This window comes from Vigna radiata, chromosome 7 (genome assembly GCF_000741045.1).
Source record: "Vigna radiata var. radiata cultivar VC1973A chromosome 7, Vradiata_ver6, whole genome shotgun sequence".
In the NCBI taxonomy this organism is placed as follows: domain Eukaryota; kingdom Viridiplantae; phylum Streptophyta; class Magnoliopsida; order Fabales; family Fabaceae; genus Vigna; species Vigna radiata.
The window spans coordinates 38,415,388-38,439,775 of record NC_028357.1 but is presented as its reverse complement, the minus strand read 5'-3'; positions in this window follow the sequence as shown (position 1 = coordinate 38,439,775).

The window sequence follows — 24,388 nt, the reverse complement described above, 5'->3', positions numbered from 1 at the left end:
TAGGAAAATTCCTCACTAAAGACTAAAGCATACTAGTGAGTATGTTATAACTATTATTTGATATCTTGCATGCACTGATGAAGTCTCTCAGAATTAGGAAATGACATAAGAAGATTATGGTAAAAATGGAAAAAAGAATTGAAATTGGAATATGTGGGTGGTCAAAACTGATGTATAGGTGTTCGGTTGGGCAACAAAGAGTACCTGAAGGTTTTTGGTGGAAACAAGTTTCTTGTGATGAAGATTCACCAATCACATTCATGGTTACCTTTCATTCAAATTCTGAAGTCTCAATCCTTTCTAACAGTTATTTTTTTATTTATAAAAACAATATTTTCTGACATAGGATCCTTCTTAAAGCATATTTTTTTTTTTAAAACAAATTTAATTGCAATTATATTCATTAAATATATCTCCTTAATTTAGAAATATATTTTTTTTTAAATAACCTTCCAATTCATCCTTAATTTTGTATTACTTTTATTGCTTTCTAAACTTAATTTTTTTTCTTTTATTCTTCCTCTCTAACTCATCCCCTTTTAAGATTGATATTGATTGAAACATATCAAAATAATTTTATATTATTATTATTATTTAATGGTATATTATTATATATTAAAATAGTCTTCATAAGAGCCATATATATAATTAACATGAGTATTGACATCCATTCTGAAGTCCTAGGAAAAAGTTTTAGGTTAGAAGAATCAGTGTGTACAAATTTGAGCTTTCCTTCAATTGAAATGTTCTCAGTTTCGGATTTATACAATTTAAAATAACGCAATGAAAATGCATCACAATATCTGTGACTTTTTTACTATGTAAATTATGTTTCAAATTTACATTATTAATTAAACTATAACTATTTTTTTAAGAAAAAAAGACTGAAAATACATTATTAATAAAAGTAACAACAGATTATAAGAGATAGACATTTAAGATGGTCAATTATAACTATAAAGATATAAAAAAACACAACATTATTAAGAAAATTATTTTAATTAATTAAATGGATAGTGTGTGAAAATGAAACAATATTTTGCTGTAAATTCTGTATTTTAAATTATAATAAAAAATATAAGCAATAATAATTGAAAAAGCAGAACAAAGATTGGACACCAAGAATAACAATGGTGGGCCTTCATTCTTTTCTCTACTGGGCTTTGTTTTGGTTAATCTGTTGAATTCTGATTGCTTCGTCTTTTCGGCATCTGGTCTTTATGTTTAAATAGATTCAGACTAGCATGAAATTTTTTTAAGTATTAAAAAAATAATATAATTATTATTATATTTAAATAAATAATTTATTTACATAATTATATTTAAATGTTATATTATGTATAAAAAATATTTAATAAAGAATTTGATGATATAAAAAGATTAAATAATTACTTATGGGTTTATATATTCTATTTTAATATTTATTTATTTTTACTCTTTTTAAATAATTTCTTCTACTTTTGTATGCTGTCTATTTTTATATAAATATTTGAAATAATATAATATTGTAAATCTTGGAAAAAAAAATGGGTAACATCAGTCAAATCCCTGCATGCACAAGCAAACCGTGACAGAAAAAATATAAAAAGTTGTCCTTTTTGATAGATTTGATAGAATTTTGGATGAGTTGAATCCATGTGATCAGTTTGGGCAGTGATTGAGCAGGAGGAGGCTGAGCTTGCATGTACTGTAAACAGCTTTTTGGATTTTTACTCAGCCTGCAAAAGGCTACGTCTGATGTATAGTGGCTACTTGGCTCCACCGCTCCACGCCTACTCTTGTAAGACACTGCCGTCGTGCTATTTGTCACCCCTACCACCCTACCAGTCTGTGCACACTCTTTTAGGTCATCAAAAATGACAGTATTTTTGTCATATAAACCTGTCTCTGCTGTCATCACCATTGCACCATAATTTCCGCCCCCATCCTTTCTTGTACCAGACAAACACCAATTCTATAACTATGTTTGTACTAATTATTCAAACATTCGGTTATGTTTTATCATAGTAACAAACAAAAAGTGAGACGCTGATGTAAATAGAGACTATGTCTGTAATTATATTTTGTTGTAGAAAAAAAAAAACAATCAACGTTCATTATTATTGTTATTAATTTTTTTTATCATATTATAAATCTTAAGGTATACCAAAAAAGAAAAGGAATTGTTTGATTAGATGTGCTATTTTCTTTTTATCAAATTTAAATTGAAAGACATAATTCAATAATTTGAAATTAATTTTGTTCAACTCATAGGCCACAGACAGCAAAAAATTGAGCTAAATTCAGTTGCACCATATAATACAATTATTTGGCATCATTAATGGGGGCAGCTAAATAATAATCATAAATGCCTTCTTAAATGCAGCATGTGCAAGCAAAATTGCTGGTTGATGTTTTTCTTATAATCTTTCCTATTTATGTTTTCCTTATAATCCTTTCATCCAGAGAGAAAACCCGTTTCTCTCCGCTCAAATAACTCTAAACAAATACAGTAATAATAACTCACTTTTCCATCAAGGTAAATAGTGAATTCATGATCCCACATTTTTTTCTTTTTACACTGTCTACTTTTTTTTTTCTTCTCAATTTTATTATGCTAAATATTTTATTTTTGTTTTCGTTAGTGTGATTTGTAAAAAAAAAATGTTGTAAGCATGTAATTTGATCCTTGAAACTTATATCATAATCATAATAGGATTTCTAGATGTGAATTAAGAAAAATATTTTTCTAGGTTATATTATCTTCAAGCAAAAGGAAAATTAATCATCACATCTCGTTAATACAAGTATGGAATAAATTTGTGAAATTATACATGTTAAGATATAATTATGCTTTATGTGTATAATTATGGAAAATTCAAAGTAAGAATTTTCATAATAGAGATTGAATTTGGTAAATTTAAAATATACTAAATTTAGAAGATGTATGAGAAATGGTTTGCAGTTGCATTTTGCCAGTGAATTTTGTTCTTTAGGATGACATTGCTTAAATGGTGATAAGTTTAATTTAGTTTTTCAAAATCCACTCATTAAATCAAAAGTATCAAACGTAAAAATTAGAGGAGCTTAATAGTAGATGACTTGATATATCTAAATATTAATTATAATTCATCCTTGATAACTTTGAAACCATATTAAAAAATGAATAAACTTAACTTTTATTTACAAAATCTTAATTGATTTTTTACCTTTAATCTATGTGGGATATTCAATATATTTTCTAATAGCAAGAGGACATAATGTATTTAGGGTGAATTGTAGTATAATTTATCTTCACAAAATCAACTTAGTAAAACAAAGTTTTCCTCTCTTATATATTATCTTTTGATCTTATCTCTAGTCAGTATAAATTTTCAACATATATATTGCTCACTATTATTCTAGGAATCAGATATGTACTTTAAGGAAAGACTTAAAATGTAATAAAAGAAACTTAAATAATTCTCTATTTTTTAGAACAAATGATAAACAAGAGAAAACATGATTGTTTAAGCGTTGAGTATTGGTGGTGCATATGTGAAACCATTTAACAGCAAAACAATATGTTCAAACAACAATGTCGCTCAAGTATTGAAGAAACAATAAGTTTGTTTATGAAAATTATGTGTATGGAGAAAACAATAAGACTTCTATTTTATTTTTCATTTTTAATCTATGTCTTATTATGTGGTGTTAGAAACCAAAACGTGATGAAAAATACGGGACAAAGAGACATACTAGATTATATTTATATGAGCAAGTAACCTCTATGCTGTAGCTATTACAAGTCTTCCTTCCTATTTGAAAAAAAAATGAATTTTTTATAACATGTTATAAATGTAAGATATTTAATAAATAGTTTTACAATGTTAAGATAAATGTAAGAAATATAATAGATGTGATTAAAGGAAAAGAAAGAAAAATCTGAAATATAATAGTGTTAATTTATTTATATATGGTAAATAAATTTCCGGAAATGAATATGATAGGATCCCGTGTGAGGTGTGAAGTAAAGGCATTGATAGGCTATATTGAGAGGTTGCATCAACAGTAGAGACCCACGTGGTTCAAAAGGAAAGATCAAGCACACCAATGGCCATGCGTTGTTTTCTTGCTCTATTCAATTTAAAATGATAGTGATATATATACATGGTTGTCCAAGCAGAGATTGTTTTAATAATTTATTTTTTTATGTATATTTGATAAATCATCTAGCTGTCATTCAATAAAATGTTCAAATATTTTAAAATAATTATTTATATTTACTAGATTTGATGAATATTAATAACTATCAAGTCATTTTGTGATATGTTTCTTTGATTTGACCTACTATTAGCTAGAGATTGGTTTTGCTATTCCCATGTCTTTGACTAAGATCAACTTAGCTACCAGGCTTTATACTCATACCAGGTTGTGTATGAGTAAGTTTTTGTTTCTTCTTGAGTTGTTTGATATGAATGTTTTTTGTTTTAAAATGTGCAAAGAAGATATATATGTATTTGAATAGGGTTAATATAAGAAGTAGTTGATATGATTTTGACAGGTGCATGATAGGAGTGATGTTGTAGCTTTGCTATTTTTAGGTACACTAATTGGATGTTGCAGGCCTTCGTGTGAGTTGGATTTGGCCATTTGCTCCTACTATTTTTGGGCAGTAGATGATGATGAGAGGATGATTTCAACCAGTTTGCTTTCTACATTCTATTAATTGAAAGAGACACCCTTCGCAATGAGAATGTAGGTCCTCTATATAATTCATAAACTTTCTACTTCCTACCTTTTCAACACTTTAACATTTACTCTTTACTATACATTTCTATAACATTTTGGCAAAACAGGATCAAATTCAAACTTAAACTCATAGACAAATATTGATCTATCATGTTAATAACAAAATATTAAAACCAGAAAATTAATTTATAATTATAATACATAACATACTGAAATTTGTCTTCCAAATCTTTTGTAAAAATCTTTTCATCATCAATATTTTTTTAATGTTAATTTCCTGATTAGATGTCTCATAATTTGTTATGAACTCAATTATCATGGTAGAAGAGATTACAAGAAAATGTTTAACACTTTTTTATAAGATAGTCATTTTATAAATACATAGTCTAAGGTAGATTTTATATTATGTTAACATTTACAAAAATTAGAGTTAATACACTTTATGATCTCAAGCTTGTCTATCCTCTTATATGTAAGCATGTGATTTTTTCTTTCTCTATCAAATATCTACCTAACATTTTTCTAACATATGCAATGCCTAAAAACTTGAGCATACATTAACTACTTTTTACTAATGCATATGAAATCTTTTACATTTTCTTTTCTTTCCAGGGATTCTTAAGATATTAGTAAAGTTTGAACTTTTTTCCTTTAGTCACACAACTATGATAACATTATTTTTTATATTTTATTTGGGTTAAGTTTTGTGGATAAAATTAATTTCTTCATAGTTTTTATCTTGTTTAATTCTTAAATTTATCTTGTTTTAGAATTGTTTTGTATTTTTGTTATTTTATGCTTATTTACCTTTAATATTTATGAGTGAGTTAAATAAGTTATTATGAAACAATTATGGTGGAAGAAAATAAGATGTAACTCAAAACATGAAGGATTTTTTAGACCAATATCTACACTGGAGACACTAAAATTACACCCAGTGTTGTAAACATGAAAAAAAAACTTATCTCTGGGGTGATATTGCATTGACAACACCAAAAAACCACCGTTGAATACCAAGTTGAGTTGTTGGTTGAGTAGGCTGCTCGGTAGGCAAGAGTGACATCCAAAACTTGCAATATTTGAGTTGTTGGGTGAAGATATGGCTTACCCAACGTTTTACAAGTTAGAAAGCATCTACTTTTAGTTCGCTACTCGAGAATGAAGGTGTTAGGCAAGTCTGTTAGCCCTAATACATGGAAGCATGTATTGAACCACATTTTTACGATGGTTTTGGGCATTCCTAATTTTTACGTGATTATAATCACCTACCGTGCATAGGAGAGGCTCTTGGAGACTATTTGGGATGCTGAGAAGTTCTCCCTCTCCTTCTTGAGTTTCTCCTTTATCTATGGTGGTTTTTCCCCTTTTTGGGTTGAAGAAGAAGATGAGTTGCAAATTTGAAGTGTTGACGCAAATGGGAGGCGAGATTGAAGCGTAGAGCAACTACTATGCGCATTTGGAAAGGGCCTTCTTCTTCTCTTTGATTTCCATTTCTTTCGTATCTCTTCATTTTGTAAACCATGGATTCTCTACCATGGAAAACTAAACCTTTTGTTGAGATTAGATGTAATAAATTGAATATTGTGTATTTTGTGGTGTTAATTGTTATACTTTTCCATTTCTGTTAGTATTTGATTTCTATGCTTAACTCTTATTATGATTTGATTGTCCATGAATTGATTTTGTGGTTCTTGAGGTGTTCAAAAATTTCTTTTAAATCTATAACTAAAATTAAATATCTAATGGAGTTTGTAGAACCTATATTTGATTAGTAATCTTAAACTCTTAGTAATACATATATTTTTAATGTTATTAGTTCATCGTTATATAAATTTTGTAATTTAATGTTATTAGTTCATCGTTATATAAATTTTGTAAGTAGAATTTGATGTATAATAGAATCTCATATTTTGAACCATTTTCCCAAACTTTTATAAAACACACACACAAACAAGGCAAAATATCATAATGAAAATATGTTTTGATTCTTTATCTCTTTATTACTAAGTGCAATTTTTTTTGTCCCTGTTAATAAATCTTATTGTTTATACAGTCTCTTTCTTCTTCTTTTTTTATCGACAAAGAGATTATAGACATGGATAAGGAACAAATATCAAAAAGCAACTCTGAGATTGGTATTTATGCCGAATTCATAGGATTAAGATACTATTATGAGCTGTGTGTATCACAAAATATAGCATGAAAATAAAGCTGAATAATAGAACATGAAACTATCTGAACAGACACAAATACAAGGAAATATAAGGAAATGACTAACAAACTCAAGCACTCCAGTATAGAGGTTTATGTGTTTTTTTTGTAGGAAAATGAGAAAGGACATGACAGATTAATGCAATCATGACAACATATTGCAATACATAACAATGATAGAATCTTATTAAGGGAAAGACAAGATTATGCAAAATAACCCATCAGCCACACAAAAATGTACTACTGAATGATAAAATGTGGAAGACAACTTATTATAAAACATAACCCGACTCTGCAAAAGAGTCACAGGAAGCAGGATGAAGGAGATATCAATCTTGAATAAACCAATAAAAAGATAATGAAGTAATGGACAACTAACTAACACCACTTGTCTTATATCTTATATGTACTTTGTTTTGAATGAGAATTAAAGCTATATAGTACAATGTGTTGTAAAAATATATGATGAGAATGTTTTGATCACCACAAAAATCTAACTCTAAAGATACATTAATTTTTGTATTCGGAATAATATCCTAAGTGTCCTAATATTTATATCTTATTCCATTTTATTCCTACAAATTTTTAATTTAAGAACATCCAAATTATTGTAAAATGTGATCAAAATAATATATGAAAGTGCAAACATAATTTTTTTTTCGGCTCAAAATAATTTTTTTTGAATAAAAATTCAATATTCAAAAGGGAATGTTTTTTTTTAATTAAATCATATTTGAACTCTAAGAGCCTATTTCTTTTTTTCAAATTAAAAAGTACTGAGCTGCTAGTTCGGGAAAAGAACTCCCTAGACTATTTTATTATAATTTTAAATAAAATTCTCATCAATTAATTTTTTTTTATATCAGTAAGAAATGTTATTCTTATATCGAGAAGGGCATCTGTAACACATCAAAGAGTGGATTGAAGTAGCATATTGACAAGTTGAAGTGTAAACATATTTAGAGGAATAAGACCTTTGAGTTTGACAAATACAAAGTAATATACTGATGCATCTTTGAATTAATTATAATTATTAACATAATTTGAATATTGTATAATGATTAATTGAATAAGTTTACTATGATTGATGTCATACAACTCTTAGTTAACCATTCGGGATGAATTTATTCTCTTTTTTATTTATGTAGAAATAGATGTATCAGGGTTAATAATTTTAAAAGACATTTATTATTTGGTTTTTTTACACAAATCATAAAATATTTAGTACTAGTAAAAAAACCAAATAAGTTAAGGAAACTTTATTTTTTTCTTAAAAAGAAAATTGATAGCATAAGGAAAGGAAGTTATTCTAAGATGTCAATCATAACCAAACACAAGTTGGAAAAACTAAAGAAAACGTGTGTCAATTATCTATAAGTCAAAGATGTATCATTAACAGTACGCCATACAAAAGTTGTGCATAATTTAAAAAATAGCCAATTATATAAAAATTTCAACAGTATATCATTAGTGTTGAAAGTCTTCTGCGTGTTACTAAACTTAAAAAAAAGTCTTAATTAACTATGTTGATGCAATTCTATTTTAAAAATGATCATGTGATTAAACTTGATCACTTGCATAATAAAAGTAGAAATTTTATTATTTTTGTTTAATTTATTTGATTTTTTAATTAAATATTATTATGATAATGTATAAGTAGGACATTATCAAATAATGCTTTATAAATTTTTGAATATGTTGAAAAATATTGAAAACATGAAAAAAAAATTGAGAATAATGGAAAGAGACGAAAAAAAAATATATATATATATATATTATATTATATTATATTATATTATATTATATTATATTATTGGCTCACCACTTTTCTTTCTCTTTTTCTACACTAGCCGGTCCCTACAATACCCATACAAATGTTTGTTCGTGTCTGCCATAGTTGTCTTCTGAATATATATAATAAGCTTAATTTAAAGTACTTGCTCTCAACAATTCACTTATATTCATGCTGTTGAATAATTGTACTGTTTTCCTATAGGGATATATATTCTAATTTTTACATATCCAATGGAACTGAATTTTTAACAACAGAATTATAATAGTTCTTTTCACTAACTTGTCCATTGAAAAATATGAAGAAGGAGAAAAATTATTCATAATAACGACTGTATTTTATCTTTTTAAATATATTATTTGTTAAGTTATACCTTATTATTATTTACTGATCAATATGATTTTATTTGTTTGTTACTTAGAGTTTTGTAATTTTAATTCTTACACTAATGAGTTTTTCACATTATAAATATTTATGTTTCATTTTATTATTTTTTTTTAATTTTCTTGCTATGTCTATTTTCATTGGCGTTTCTCAATTTTTTTAAAATTATTTTATTATTTATTATATTATTATTTTGAAATACTTTTTCTATAATTTGTAATTAAAGTGAAAAAAAATTAAGAGTAAATGGTTTCTAATTTTATAATTATAATTAAGTGGTTGCAAGTCAAGTCAAATAGTTAAGTTAAAGAGTTTATTTAAGTGAATGACTGAATGTGTTTTTTCTTTAACTACAGTATAAACATGAAATATTCTTTCATTTTATTATTAACTTGTCTCTTTTAATAGTAATTTATTTTACAAAAGCTTATTTTTATTGGGTTTTTTTTATAACGAATTTTATTATTTTAATAACATTTTTATTTATAACACTTAAATTTGAAAGATTACAACAAACAATAAAATTTGAAAGATTACTTAAATAGTTTATAAAATTGAACATCTATGTAAGCTTCTAAGTATTACTTAAAATTGTGAAAATATTTTTTCATAAAATTTATTTTCATTTAATTACAATTATAATTTTTTTTAATTTTATTTTGAAAGACATTAGAGCATCTCCTGATCAGGTCACACCCAGATTATATGTTCAAAACCTTGGTCTTATAAAACCGAAAATTTTAATAAATATATATAGCTCTTTTGATATTAAAAAACCTTTTTTGTAAAAAACTTTAAATATAATAATCAAATACTTTTATATTAACATGTAATAATATACAATTAAATGATGTAGCTTTTGAAAATGATATGAGATAGTTGCAGGCATATAAAATAAATTATAAATTAAGATTGGTGTTGAGGCGTGCATTGAAGATTGCCTTGTAATGTTAACTTCATTTATAAGCTGTTCATAGCTTTACAAACAAATCATTGGTACCCTTAGAGCTCAGCCGAATCTTATAAATAAGTAGTTGAAAGTAAATACCTCATTAATACACCTATAACACAAAAAAGTAGCTTTTTAATAATTAATTGTCTTTTTTTTTCAAATTTTAATAAGAAACTAAATAAAAGGTTAATATTGAATTTAGTTTTAACAGAACATAGTTTTTTTGGTAAAATAAGATGAAATGAATAGGTTTTTATCTAAATCACTTTGTAAATAAAAAGTTTCCAAGATTTTCTACCATTGAAAGTTTGAATACTATTGAAATAAATTTAAAACAAATTGTAGTAGTTACAGTATTTTCAAAAATTTAAGTAGACTTTCAAGAACAATTACTGTAGAAATTCCACAACAAATTAAAAACAGTCCAATATTTATTGGACCTAAAAAAGAACAAAACAATTTTTTTTCATATCAACACATTTTCATCTGTAATTAAATGTCAATATTTATTCTGCATATATATATATATATATAGTAATATTAAAAGTAGATAATAATAGTCAGCATGTTGTCAACTTAGAATTTCTTTCTTACATTTCATTATATATGTCCTTAGCCATACATAAAAGTTAAACTTTATTTTAAAAGGTAGGGACAATGATGATTATGAATTAAAGAATATTTTAGAGTTTGCACATATATAGTTAGATTTTGTTCTTTTTAGTACAAAAAGACAATAACAAAAAACTAAAAGAGCAATAGTTAATGCCCAAAAAGTATTAAATGAAATTCATCAAATAAAAAAAGAATTCCAGATGTATTAAGAATTTTATTTCTATCGATTAAGTAAATATTATAAAGATGGTCTGTGTTAATTTTCAATAGAAAAAACTAACATTTAATTTTAGTTATTTATATTAAACACCAACTAATTATACTTTATTAATAAAAAAATATAAGCATAGAAATATATATGATAAAATATTGAAGTGATGCTCTTTTTTATTCTTAAACAGATGTAATCTCCACTAAATTCATTATCCAAGATTCCATCTATTTTTTGGTGATTGAGAAAAGGTTAACAAGAAGATGACAAATGAGCCTAATTGGCTTTTAAGAAATGATTGTGCTAGCATGGTTAAAAGTAAAATTCAAAGCAGGGGTGGATCACTTTATCTTCTCTCCATTTTAGAGTCCCTTCCGAACAAGATTAACCCTTGTAAACAAAAGATGAAGAACACAAGAAGATGAGCAAAAGATGGAGAAGAGAACAATAGAGGAATATTCCAAGAACAGAAGTGCATAAGTTCAATATTTTCTTTCACAGGAATCAATGTCTATTGTATCAGCAATCAACACTTAATTGCAAGCAACAAAGGAAGCAAGAAGAAAGAAAAAAAGGTAATTTGATACACAAACTCTTCAATATATATATTGTGTTTCTCTATTTTTTTTTTTTTTGACTGTGGATGATAGGAATGAAGAAGAAGAATGAGAGAGAGGGTATTGAACTCACTCATGAATCACAGAGTGAGACACAGGCTGGTCTGGTTCAGTTGACCCCGTGCAGTACTTCCTTCTTGTGAAAGTTCCTGTGGCAGCCGCAAGCGGCACACATAAGTGCTGCAGTAGTTCCCTCACCGGCACTAGCCATGAATTCCCTGCAACCATCCACTGCGTAACCTCCGGTGTTGGCTGCATGATTCTTTTGACACTCTCCGTATCGAATATTCCCCACCGCAGAAGATGCGGCGTATTCTCTCTTCACCACCACCTGCCTTTTTTTCATCTTGGCAAAACCCTAACCGCCGTTTGATTCCGCGCACCACAGAGCAGAAAAGTCAGTAGGGAATCTACAGAAGATCCTTTCAGTTCATGATTTCATCGAAAAGGAAGGGATTCATATAGAGATAGATGTGTATATATAATATTATAATATAGCGCCCTAGGTAGCTGTGTCTATATACAATTAATATATAGTTGGTGGGTAACCCTAACCCTAGCGTGTAGATTTATAAATGGCAGAGAAGTAGGGGCGAGGGGGCTATATAGGTAGGATGAAAGGATGGAAAATGAGATCATAAGTGATGAGGAATCGAGCAGAAAGTTTTTGGTGGTCTAAATAAAAATAAATTTTGAAGAGGACAGGCAAAAAAAGAGTAGTAATAGTTAGTGAAGAAAGCATTAATGATTATTGGTGTATGAGCCAATGAAGGAAGAACACATCATGAAGTGGAGCGGTGGTTGTTTTAATTGGCTAGAGTGCAAGAGAAAGGTTCAAATGTTTGTGTTTATTGCACGAAGATCAGCTGTTTGTTTTGGAGGTGGCGCCCTCTGATTCAGAAGAGGACAAAACTTAAAATGGGGAGCTCAAGGAGGGAATGCTTGTCCTCACACTACCCATACAACCCTGGACTTGTCTTCTACAATTGATGGCTCACCTATCACCCTTTCCAAAACAAAACCAACACAACACATTTAGCTGCATGCCTACTTTTATATACATCGCAAAATTTGTCACCAATTTATGAATATCATCATACCATGACACCAGAGTAAATTGGTTTTCGCCCAAACCACATATAGATTAAATCACTTAACTAGACTCAGCCGCTAATTTTATATCTGCAGTGGGTCCGATTTGATACTAAAAAGGTAGATTGCTGGCCCTTGCTACTGTGACAACAACTCTTGTAAGATTCTAATAATTATAAGACCATTCCCCCACACTCTCATATACCCAGTGTGGACCCTTATCTTCTCTCCTTTGGATCAAATCAAGGACAACGTCTTAATTTTTTCGAAATTTCACTTTTATATGCTCTCTCCTACAATACCTAATATCTGCCATCATCAAACCTATTCTTAGCTAAAACAATTTATTTCATGTTTCTGCTATGTTTCTGCTGTTGTTGTTATTGCTTATTAATTTAACCAGAAAAGATGGGATGATTGAATGCATGGGTTTGCAAATAGAGGACGTAGAAAGAAAGTAGAAGAAGGGAAAGAAAACAGAAGTGACCAACCGGCCGCTTCCACAAGATCTGCGTATTGAGGATTTTGAAATATTCTTATTGTGCTAGGATTGGATATAGAAGAATACGAAAGCATAGACATGTTTGACGTTGAAAGGTATGGATTCTTCAATTAATCCATTAGTAATACATGTTCAAGCAGGCATGAGGAGCCTCCACCAACACCATTTCAAAGTAAAGAACTAGAAAGGACAAGCCCACAATGGGTCAGTAACATGTGCACATTTGAGAACATGACAAAGGACAAGGACTCGTGCTTGTCAATCAGACATGGACATAACTCGTTTACATTAATTAGACCACAATTCAAAAACACACCAATTCAAAATTCATCTCTCTTTAAACAATAATAACCCCCTAATTAATCATATATTTGGACTATAAAGTCCATGCCATCGTTGGTTAAAAGTAAAACGAGTATGAAATATAAGATGTAAAGGTTGAAGCATTGTGTTTATGGCATTACATATATATGGGGAAGGGAAAGGGAAAGGGAAAGGGTTTTGAAGACAATGGCATAAGTTTGCCAGCGTTGAGATGTGTCAAATATTTATGAAGGCGTTGAAACAATGTGCTGTGATGCCTGGCTGTATAGTAATCTGTCCTTTTGGCTAACGTCAAGTACTGATGGAAGTGTGTGTGGCTGTTTAGTTCCATTGAAGACTATGCGTGTAGGGGGCACTTCTACCGTTTTCTTCTCACTCACACATTAACCATTACCCATATCTTCATGTTCCTGCACAAGCCAAAATTTCCTTATCCTACCAATGTCAACCCGATCAATACATATAATTATATAACTAACTCCTCAAAATACATATATTATTTTACTATAGTGTCGGTTTAGTAACGGTATATAAACTGAAGGAAAGAGTCGAAAATGTTTTTATGAGTGGGGATAATTTAATGTACTAAAAGTGTCTCAACATGATCCTTTTCAGTTCAGCATATTATTTAGCTGGAGAGATAAAGATATGTGATAAAGAAAGAGATTGGTGGTCACTTTAATGTTAATTGACATTTAGATAGAGAAAGAAAGAAAATTATATTTTCTTTATATAAATCACAAATCTTTTCTATGAACACCAATATTTCTCAAACTAGATAAGATCACTAGAAAGAAAAGTATATAAACATAATAATTAATTGATATGAAATTATAAAAGTATGAGATAAAAAAAGAAAAAAGTATCACGTAATGCCGTATGAAAACACAAATGAGTTAATTCACGTAATCGAAAAATGGAAAATCAGAAAACATCTTTAATCAAATTATTTTTGTTTTTAAAAGTAGATTTTAGTCAAAAGGTCTAGAATTTATATATAAATATATATATATATATATATATATATATATATATATATATATATATATATATATATATAACTTGTTCCAAACTTTCAAATTATCAAGTAAAAACATATAGCATATAAATGAGGAAAAATTATTTAAATGAGTTAGCTTTTTAAGTTTAAAACTTATTCCTAATATTATATATTATCGATCAATTTATGTCTACTACCATGATTACTCCATCTATGTAGACTATATAAGATTTATTACAAAAAGAAGGTTTAAGTCTCATATAAAATTGAAATCAAACTTGAAAAAAAAAATACAAATAAAAGACAATTTTCACTTTATAATTTAGTTTTGTATAATTAAATTATATCTAAATATATTTGAAAAATAATAATATTAAAGTTTAAAAATCTCCTCTGACGTTTTTCTTGGGGAATTTTATTCCATAAGTCATCGAATAATAATGAATAGGAAAAAAATCTCTTAATAAATATTTGAAATCACATCACCATGCTATGATTAATTAACAATTGATTAATATAAGAGTTTAAATTTTGTATAATATGAGTCCAAAAACTTTTTTTAACTGAAAATCTGTGATATAATTAAAAAAATATCAAAGATTTATAAACTAATTTATATGAAATAATCTATAATCACATTCGAATATGAATCAAGTTTTATAATTTGAATACTTTAATTAAAGTGAATATTGAATCGGGTGAATAGTGAGTTGAGCTTGATGTTTCAAATTTTGAGTTGTATGTCATTTCTTCTGTCATGCTTAGGTAATTCAACATTCTTCGTCAAAACAATATTTTCTTACCTAAGAATAATTTCACTTATCTCACGTAAAACACTTGTTTTTATACAATCACGCAACACATCCTAACCCTTCAAAAATAGAGAAGTATGAATTTCATTCAAAATTAAGTTAACAAACTTTAATCACACATGCTCTTAATGAATATTATTATATGATACTAAAATTCAGATTTTAAGATAAAAGAAGAAGAAGAAGATATATACTAATAATTGCACAGAACTAATGATTGTCACAAGAGATAAACAGTGAACCTGGTGATGTCCTTTGCTTCTTAACAACCGTACCCGTTTTCTGGAGGAAAGCTATGTCATATATTCTTCTGATATACCTTTATGTCAGAATTATCCTCAAAAATCCACACCATACGAAATCAATAAATTATTTCAACGTTTATAAATTGTAAACATGTTTTATGACAGATGAAAATATTATTAAAAGTACAACGTTGTTTCAAACGAAAAATTGTTGGGCACTAATCCCTAATCAAACTCCATGTCTGCAAATTTTTCATACAGCGCATATAAGCAAACACCATGATTGCGAGGAACAAAGACGATGAATCCTTTGAAATATCTTATTCAATGATAGATAACAATCAATAAGAATGGTGAACCACCCGGCATATTAAAGCAACTTTCGTTCCATCAGCATCCATATTTAAGTCAAAGTCCCTTTCTCTGAGTTAAGGCGTCTCTTTCTCCATGTTAACTTCTCAATCACACACACACACACACATATATATATATATATATATATATATATATATATATATATATATATATATATATATATATATATATATATATATATANTATTAAAATAAGGCAAGTGTTTTTGATTTTTTTTTCCAATTGGAGCTAGAGGAGGGATGACAGACAAAAGGTTAGAGTAAAAAAGATGAAAGAGAAAGGGTCGAGAGGAATAAGAAAGGTGGATAAGGGTTTGGGGGTTTCTTTTTTTATTTTTTTAATTTTGAGAGTGAAAATTATTAAAATACCCTAAACCTTAAAACTTAGAATTCATGATATATAAGGGTATTTTTGTCTACTGAAACCCGGGACACATTGCTAAAATGTACCAACTGAAAAACAGGTACGCAAGTTAGCAAACCCATATATATATATATATATATATATATATATATATATATATTATAAATTGACATTATTTATAATCAATGTAAAACTTCTAATATAATACGAGAAAATAAAACCAATAAAGTAAATTAAGATAGCATATTATAATTCTTGAAATAAAAATGATGTGAGTAAATTTGCACCTAAACGTCATGATATGCAAATGAAGATTGAATGTATAGTAAACAGGAGGCTAGAGTTTGATAGATTATACAAAACCATTAGCAAGAAACTTTTAACCTTAAAAAGTGAGACTGAATTTTGATAAGTTGTAACCAATACTGAATGATTTATAACCTTTTTGATACATATATAGTGAAAGAACACGCGAAGGGAAGGGCGTCCATGATTATGGTGCACCAGCTGTATCAGATTGTACATTGTGGAAGAATAGTGAGTTAACTCGGAACTGATTGCAACTCAGTCGGAAGCAGCGTGAAGTGGAAGAAGATTGTGAGTTGTCGGCAGTGGTGGTAGGGTTGAGGTGGGAACGGTAGAAGAATGAAGTTGAAAGGTATTGTTGCTGCTTCTTTAACTATTCTCAAGAGTGGTGGAAGCAAGAACAGCGTGTCCTCACACTCTATCTTTTATTTTCTTCGCTACTTTTTTCAATAATTTCTTTTTATCACATCTATTAATGTAATAAATAAATAAATAAATATTCAATAAAATTAACTAAGTGATTCTCCCTTCATGGTATGAAAAATTATAAACCATAAGGAAGATGATTGGAGAAAGAGAAGTGATCTTGTGTGTTCTCCTATGGAAAATTGAAGCAATAGAAGTTAATGCACAAATAAATATATATATATATATATATATATATATATATATATATATATATATATATATATATATATATATATAAAGAAAGAAAGAGGAAAGTTCAACGTACACATGTAGATATATAGAAAAATATTGTCCATTTTGGACTAAATCTTGACGAATTTATTTTTAATATCACCTTATAATCAACTCAGTATATGATTGGGATATTAAGAATTAATTGATACTATAATTAGTTGATAATTGTTTTAAATAAAGCTTAATCATTAATTATCTTTTGTAAGTACAGGAATGTGTAAGAAAACATTTTCGCTAGGGGCATGCATTAAAAGCATTATGACTATGACTTTTTCTCATTAAAATCTACAATTTAACCCATAAAACGTAGAGGTCTATCCTCATTAATCATTTGGCCCATAATATTCAAATGTCAATAAGGAACTAATACTTTTGTAAGCTAATTTTGAAAAGAGTAACTCAACGTTATTAGATGTATCATGAAAATTAATTTGTGTAATATAGATTTTTCATTAGGCAAATTAACTTCTGTAATGTATAAAATAAACATACTATGTGAACTAATTTTTGTAATATAAAATATACTTTACGAGAAATGCTTTTTTGTGAAAAAAAATGAATAACAGGGGGATGAAGGGTGATTGAAAGAAGGAGAAGATTGCAATACCTGCCTTTAATATAGGTATTATGATGAAAAATGATGCTTTGACATAAATTTTTTATAATTAATTTGATATCATTATTTTTTTAAAATATCTTTATATTGTATGTTAAATAAATGTAAAAGTATTGGTGTATGGTTACTCTATTATGATAGATGCGTGTTCAAAATTATTTGTGATATGAGAGAAAGTACGGAATTTCAGAAGAACATAAAAGGAGGGTGTGAATGGAATACATATGTGGCTTTGTGCGTAGATGCAGAGCATCATTATAGTTTGGACCATGGGCTCTCCTTTTGAGATATAAACACCAAGGCCCATAATGAATTTACGGGAATTCTTCCGGACGTCCCTTTGAAACTTTTATTATTTTCAGTTTATTTGTCAATATTCTTATTCTTATTATTTTTAAGTTTATTTTAGAAATTAATTTAAAAATGTAGATGAGACGGATGGGATTATATTCTTTTTCAAAAGTTACAAAATTCGTAAATGACAAGTGTATTTGCAGTAAACCTTATCCAACTTTTGTTGTAATTTAGAAGGCAGAGATAGCAAGCATGTTTTGTCTTCCAGTCATCAAAGAATTTGCCATCGAACACACGTGTATCCTCACACCTCTACCCACTTTTTTGGGTTATCAAGATCCTCTCACACACACGAACGAAGTTATACACTCACGCACTTTTGGTGAACACACGTGTATACACTCAGCTAGGTATATAAACTGTTCAAAAAACAAAAGAGTTGCTCTTGGATACTTTGATCTGTCCTAGAGCAAAAGCTTTTTCAATGTCTACACTTACATATCCCTAGTCATCATCCTTCAAAAAGTTCCATCAATGGTATCAAATCGAACTTTGTTTTGGTGACTGCTTAGAAGAGTTTATGTCTTGAATTGACAAAGAGTCAGATAAGCATTTTCGGTTTCGAGTGATACTAGGAGAGAAAGTATTAATGAAAGAGATTTAGAATGAAGTGATGTCAAATCTTTATGTATGTGTTGAACTCATATTTTATTGGTGTTTCGAGTTAGGATTGAGATCTCAAAGCATTTAAAGTTGTCCTGGAGACTGAATAAGTTTTCTGATGGTCTTCCATTATCCAAGTTATGTTATTTGCTTTCTCTTCTCCTTCTCCATGTCATGTGGGAGGATGCAAAAGACATTCTGACACTTAAGTCAGCGACTTTGTGTGATAATAGTGATAATATTCAATAAAAAGTGAGTATCCACAATTAGTTATCCGACCTTCCTGTAAAACGTATATTTATAAATACTAAATAAGTATACCTTACGGCTGACCCATAGATAGTGAATATTTTTATTAACTCAGTTGTAACTACTTCAACAATTATCTTAACTGATTGGTTAAGAGTAGTTAATTGTTTGTTTGCTCGGTCCATTGGTCCAATAACAATAACTTTATCACTGATCCAATTATAACCCAACCTCTAAAGTTTTTTCATCAGCTTACCTTTAGCACCGATCTAATTAAAAGAATAACTCAAACAGTATGAGTTTACCATTCGGATTAGATATGGTACCATACACAATTGATATTATATTTTTCGAGTGAGTGATGCTTGTTCAAAATATTCATCATTTGATTCAATAAAATTACAATTCTATATGGTTAAATGTACTCACTTTTCTTGTGTTAAACTTTTTTATTTATTTAGTACTAAAATAACAAAATGATAAAATATTTCATATTTTTATTACATACTTTTTTATCTCAATAAATATATAAAATTTATTAAAATAAAAATTTACACAAAACCTTCTAGAAAAAGCAAACCAAGTCCTTAAATCTAAAAATTTAAACCAATTTTTAAAAATAAAAACATAAATTTAATTTTAAGTTAATTATTTAAAATTATATGAAATTTGGATTGGAATTTTAAAAAACTAATCCGTGACCACTCTATAGTTATTGTCCATCTCTTGTCTCAGACTTGGGTGATAGTCACCATGAATGAGAAATGCAATGTAGACCTTTTATTTAAATTAATTGCTAAAAATATAAATAAAAGGTTACGAAAATTGAGGGTGAGGAAGGAGAACTTAAAAAGTTTAGGGTCCTTAGGGTCCCCCTCCCCTCTGGACAAGGTCATCCTTTCTTTTGCACCACATGATTTACTTAATACAGTGCCATTTTTCTCACACAACTTTACTTCTTTAATTCCTCAACATGCATTTGTACCTTCACATCCTTTCCTTATAATAATTTTCCATTAAAGCTTGGCCTCACTGCCAATGGTAGCTGAGATATTGTCCTTTCAAGACAATTCTATATCAATGCATGAAAATAAAAGATCTATTTAATGTTAATTTTATTCTTTACACCTTCTTATTTCTTTTTATATTTTTATTACTGGCTGGTTGACATTTATTAAGAGTGGTTAATGCATCTTTTAGTACCATGTGAATCCACCAACACCATATATATATATATATATATACATATATATATAAAAGTCATGTGGTCCGAAAGAATTTCGCTCTTTTTCATCTCAAACTTGTCCTATCTAAAGGGGAACAGTGAATTAACCAAAGAAGTGAAATTACTAAATGTGAATTTAATTATAAGTTATCACATATAATTAATTTACTAATTATACAATAACCATATATATATATATATATATATATATATATATATATATATATATATATATATGTATTAAAATAATTTAAGCTCAATAAGCATTTTATAAAAAATAATAATCGCGGTGTCCAATTAAAAAATTGTAAATGGTACTAGATATAATTAATTGTTTTATATATTAATATCACTAATTATATGTTAGTGATATAATGATACTACTTAGATATTTATGTTTTCAGGTGTGATTTAATAGGATATTGATAAGAAAAATGAATACTTAATGCTAATAGTTTGTAAACTAATAGACTAATAGATTACTAAATTACTACTCTAAAATATTTCTCTACATAAAATAGAACATATACAATAAGCAATGTGTATGAAAAATAATCAAATCAATCCGATTACCGTATCTAACTTGCTTATCTATATATAGAAAGTGTAATTATTTTAATGATGTTTATATGATTTATATACCTAACTTGAATATGAATTTATAAATGTGTACACCGCTTTCTTTCTCCATTCATATATATAATAATTATAAATATATTTTTTTCTGAATTTATTTCAGTTATAACCGGAAATCTTTGCATTAATTGGATACAAAATAAAAATCTGATTTCATTAGATAAAATCAATTTATAATATATAAATAAGTGTGAATTTTATCAATTTTATAAAGTTAGATTAGATTTAAATTTATTTTTTAACAAAGTATGAAAACAAAAATGCGTATGTATATATCTATGTTTTTAAGTAATCATAATTTATTAGGTTACACACATACCACAAAATTTTTATATAATTATGTTTTATATAATTATGTTTAAATAATGTATTACTCATTACAATTAATTAAATAAATTTTATGTTTATTACATCTTGTCAATATTTTTATTTATTTTTAACTTTTTACATGAGAATATTTGACTATCAAGTAAAACACAAAACATTATTTTCTTTATTCTATTTAATCCTTAATTTTTGTTTACTAAAACAATTTTTATTATCTCTTAACAATTTAATTAGTTTGATATATCTAAAATATTTTTTTTAATATCTTGGATATTTTTCATCTTATTGTACTCGTAATTATTTATTTGTTTTTTTTATATAATTTTATTCCGTAGTTATCAAATTGTTTCTAAGACTAGCTTTACTTTTTAATACTTTTCATCTTATCATACTCGTAATTAATTATATATTTGTTTTTCTTTATATGATTTTGTTAAGTGGTTATCAAATTGTTTCTACGTATTTTTACTTATTCATAATATTTTTATTTATTATTTATTTTATCATTTGGAATAATAATTTGATGTTTTTTTACATAATTATTTTTATTTTCTAATTCATTATTTAAGTGTAATTTATCAACACTATTATTTAAAAACATTTAATTTACTATAGTATAATTAAATGTCCTTGTCATAATTCTTTTTATTTTTAATAAATATTAATTAATTCATGTTGAAATAATAAAGAGGATTCGAACACTAGTACACATACATACCTGATATTCAGTAAGAACGGAGATAAGATAAAAAATTTATACCCACTAGATATGGATATGAGGATGGATTTTTTCCAAGTTACAATCATATATATATATATATATATATATATATATATATATATATTTATTTATATTGGTAAATTTTTTCTTAAAGATATTCAATAAGAGAAAATTATATATATGTGTGAAATGAATATATAAATATTCATTTCTTAAGGAGAAAATCACTCTTAACCCAAAATCACAAAAGGTTAAGTTTATAGATATTTTTTTTATATGATGTTTAATTTTGTCATTTATACAAAATGTGGAATTTAGAGTGAAATTTGAATTATCTTTCAAAGAAGTTTAATGTTTAGATGAAAAAAATATAAAAAGAAGAGAAAATCAAACACGAACAGAAAGAGAAAAGAAAAAAGGAGCTTCTAATTTTCGTTAATAAAATTCTAGTGACATAAAGGTATTAAATTTTTAAAGAGACTAGATTTATGAATACAAATATCTTGATGACGAAAATTATGATTAACATATGGTAAGAATGCAAACTTGTCTAGAAGAACTAGATTTATGAAAAGTTATACAGAAAGACAATGATCTATTCTCTGAAAATCCCACCACTAAAATCAAAATAAAAAAATAAAAAAACTTTACAAAGAATATTCAATGTGCAAGATATAATTGTTGGGAAATAATCCAAGTTAATGATGATTTTTTCTTTCTTCCCTGCTAATTCTTAAAAGAATTCACTCAACCTTTCATTCTTGCATACTAATTTCACACCTTTTCTTTCCTCCTTTTATAGCCATATTTTACCATTAACTTTTTAATATCCATGTGAAAATACTTTTAATATTATTTTAATTCTGATGTTCAAATTTTAATATTATTTTAATGTCCTTGTAAAAATATTTTAATACCAATGTGAAATCTTAATAATATTCTAATATCTATATGTAAATATTATTGGTTTAACTCCCATACACAAATTTTAATATTATTTTAAAATTAATCCATTTTTAACATTTTTAACTAAATTAATTTTTTTATATAATAATAAAAAATTCAGTATTATAAATATTTTCATACAATATTTTTCTAAGTGTTACATAAGGAATTAATAAATTATAATTTTATAATGCAACTTTTTATAATAAGATAGAAAGGAAACATAGATATTAAATAAAATTTCACATGATAAATGTCTAAAATCACCTTACAATACAAAATAATAAATATAATAGAAAATTTCTCATAAAATGTTATCTATAAAAAATTGTACGTATACAAAAATGAAGTCATGAAAAAGAATGTGTTACACTTACCAGCGATAAAAAATAGTTATATCTATTAACAAATTTTCCTTTCCGTGTATGTGTTAAACTAAAACATTATTTGAGTTTCTTTCAAGTATGGTTGAACTCCTCACTTCTATAAATAAGGGTGGCGTTAGACTCTTATTTTTAACTTTTTTTTTTTTATTGTTTCTTTTTTGTCCTTCACTTTTCTACTTAAAGTAATAATATCAATCATTCGTCTCAATTCATTTGAAAAGTCTTTTGACTTTCGATCATAAAGCTTCTCATAGAAGATTGATATTACCTTTGACCAAAAATTTTAAGACAATAAATGTATAAGTCTTTCTTCTTATAATATGATGTTCAATTTTCTCATTTTACTCAATATAAAACTTAGACTCATAGTTGAGGAGGAGATTGGTGGAAAATAAGTTAAGTGTAAGTTTAAATACTACATTGAGTAAAAATGAGAAAGTTGAACATTATATAAAAATAAAGTCTCATAAAAATATTGCTTTAAACTATATATAAAAATATTTTAATTTTTTATGTATAATTTGGTTAATGAGTCAATTAGTGTTTCAAAAATGTTTGTAGCACTTTTCATTGATCATATACCATTGTCTAACAATTAAGCATACAGTCGGGACTGTTAAACAATTAAGTGGAGGACAATGAGCTATAAGATCATACATAGAATTATGAATTTAAGATATGACTTTTATAAGACCTCTTCATGCAAATATGCTGACATATAAAATTTAATACACGGAATCTTAAACAAGAACTTAAATTATAGTATATAAAAAAATAGTTATTTCCCTTGAAATCATCAATCACTAAATAAAATATAAATAAGTGAGTGCTATAAAATATTTTCATTATAATACAATTTACAAGGTGATCTTAAAAATAATATAATATGTTATAAAATGGATTTTAAACCTATATATTATGAATTGATCTTATTTTTAGTTGATGTGGAACTTTCAACACACCATTTTTAACGGGTCTGATATCGTATTCAGAAATGGAGTTTAAATTTAATTCAATCCCACAAAATTGACTTATAAGATGAAGTTTATATCTACTTATATATATATGTATATATATATATATATATATATATATATATATATATATATATAT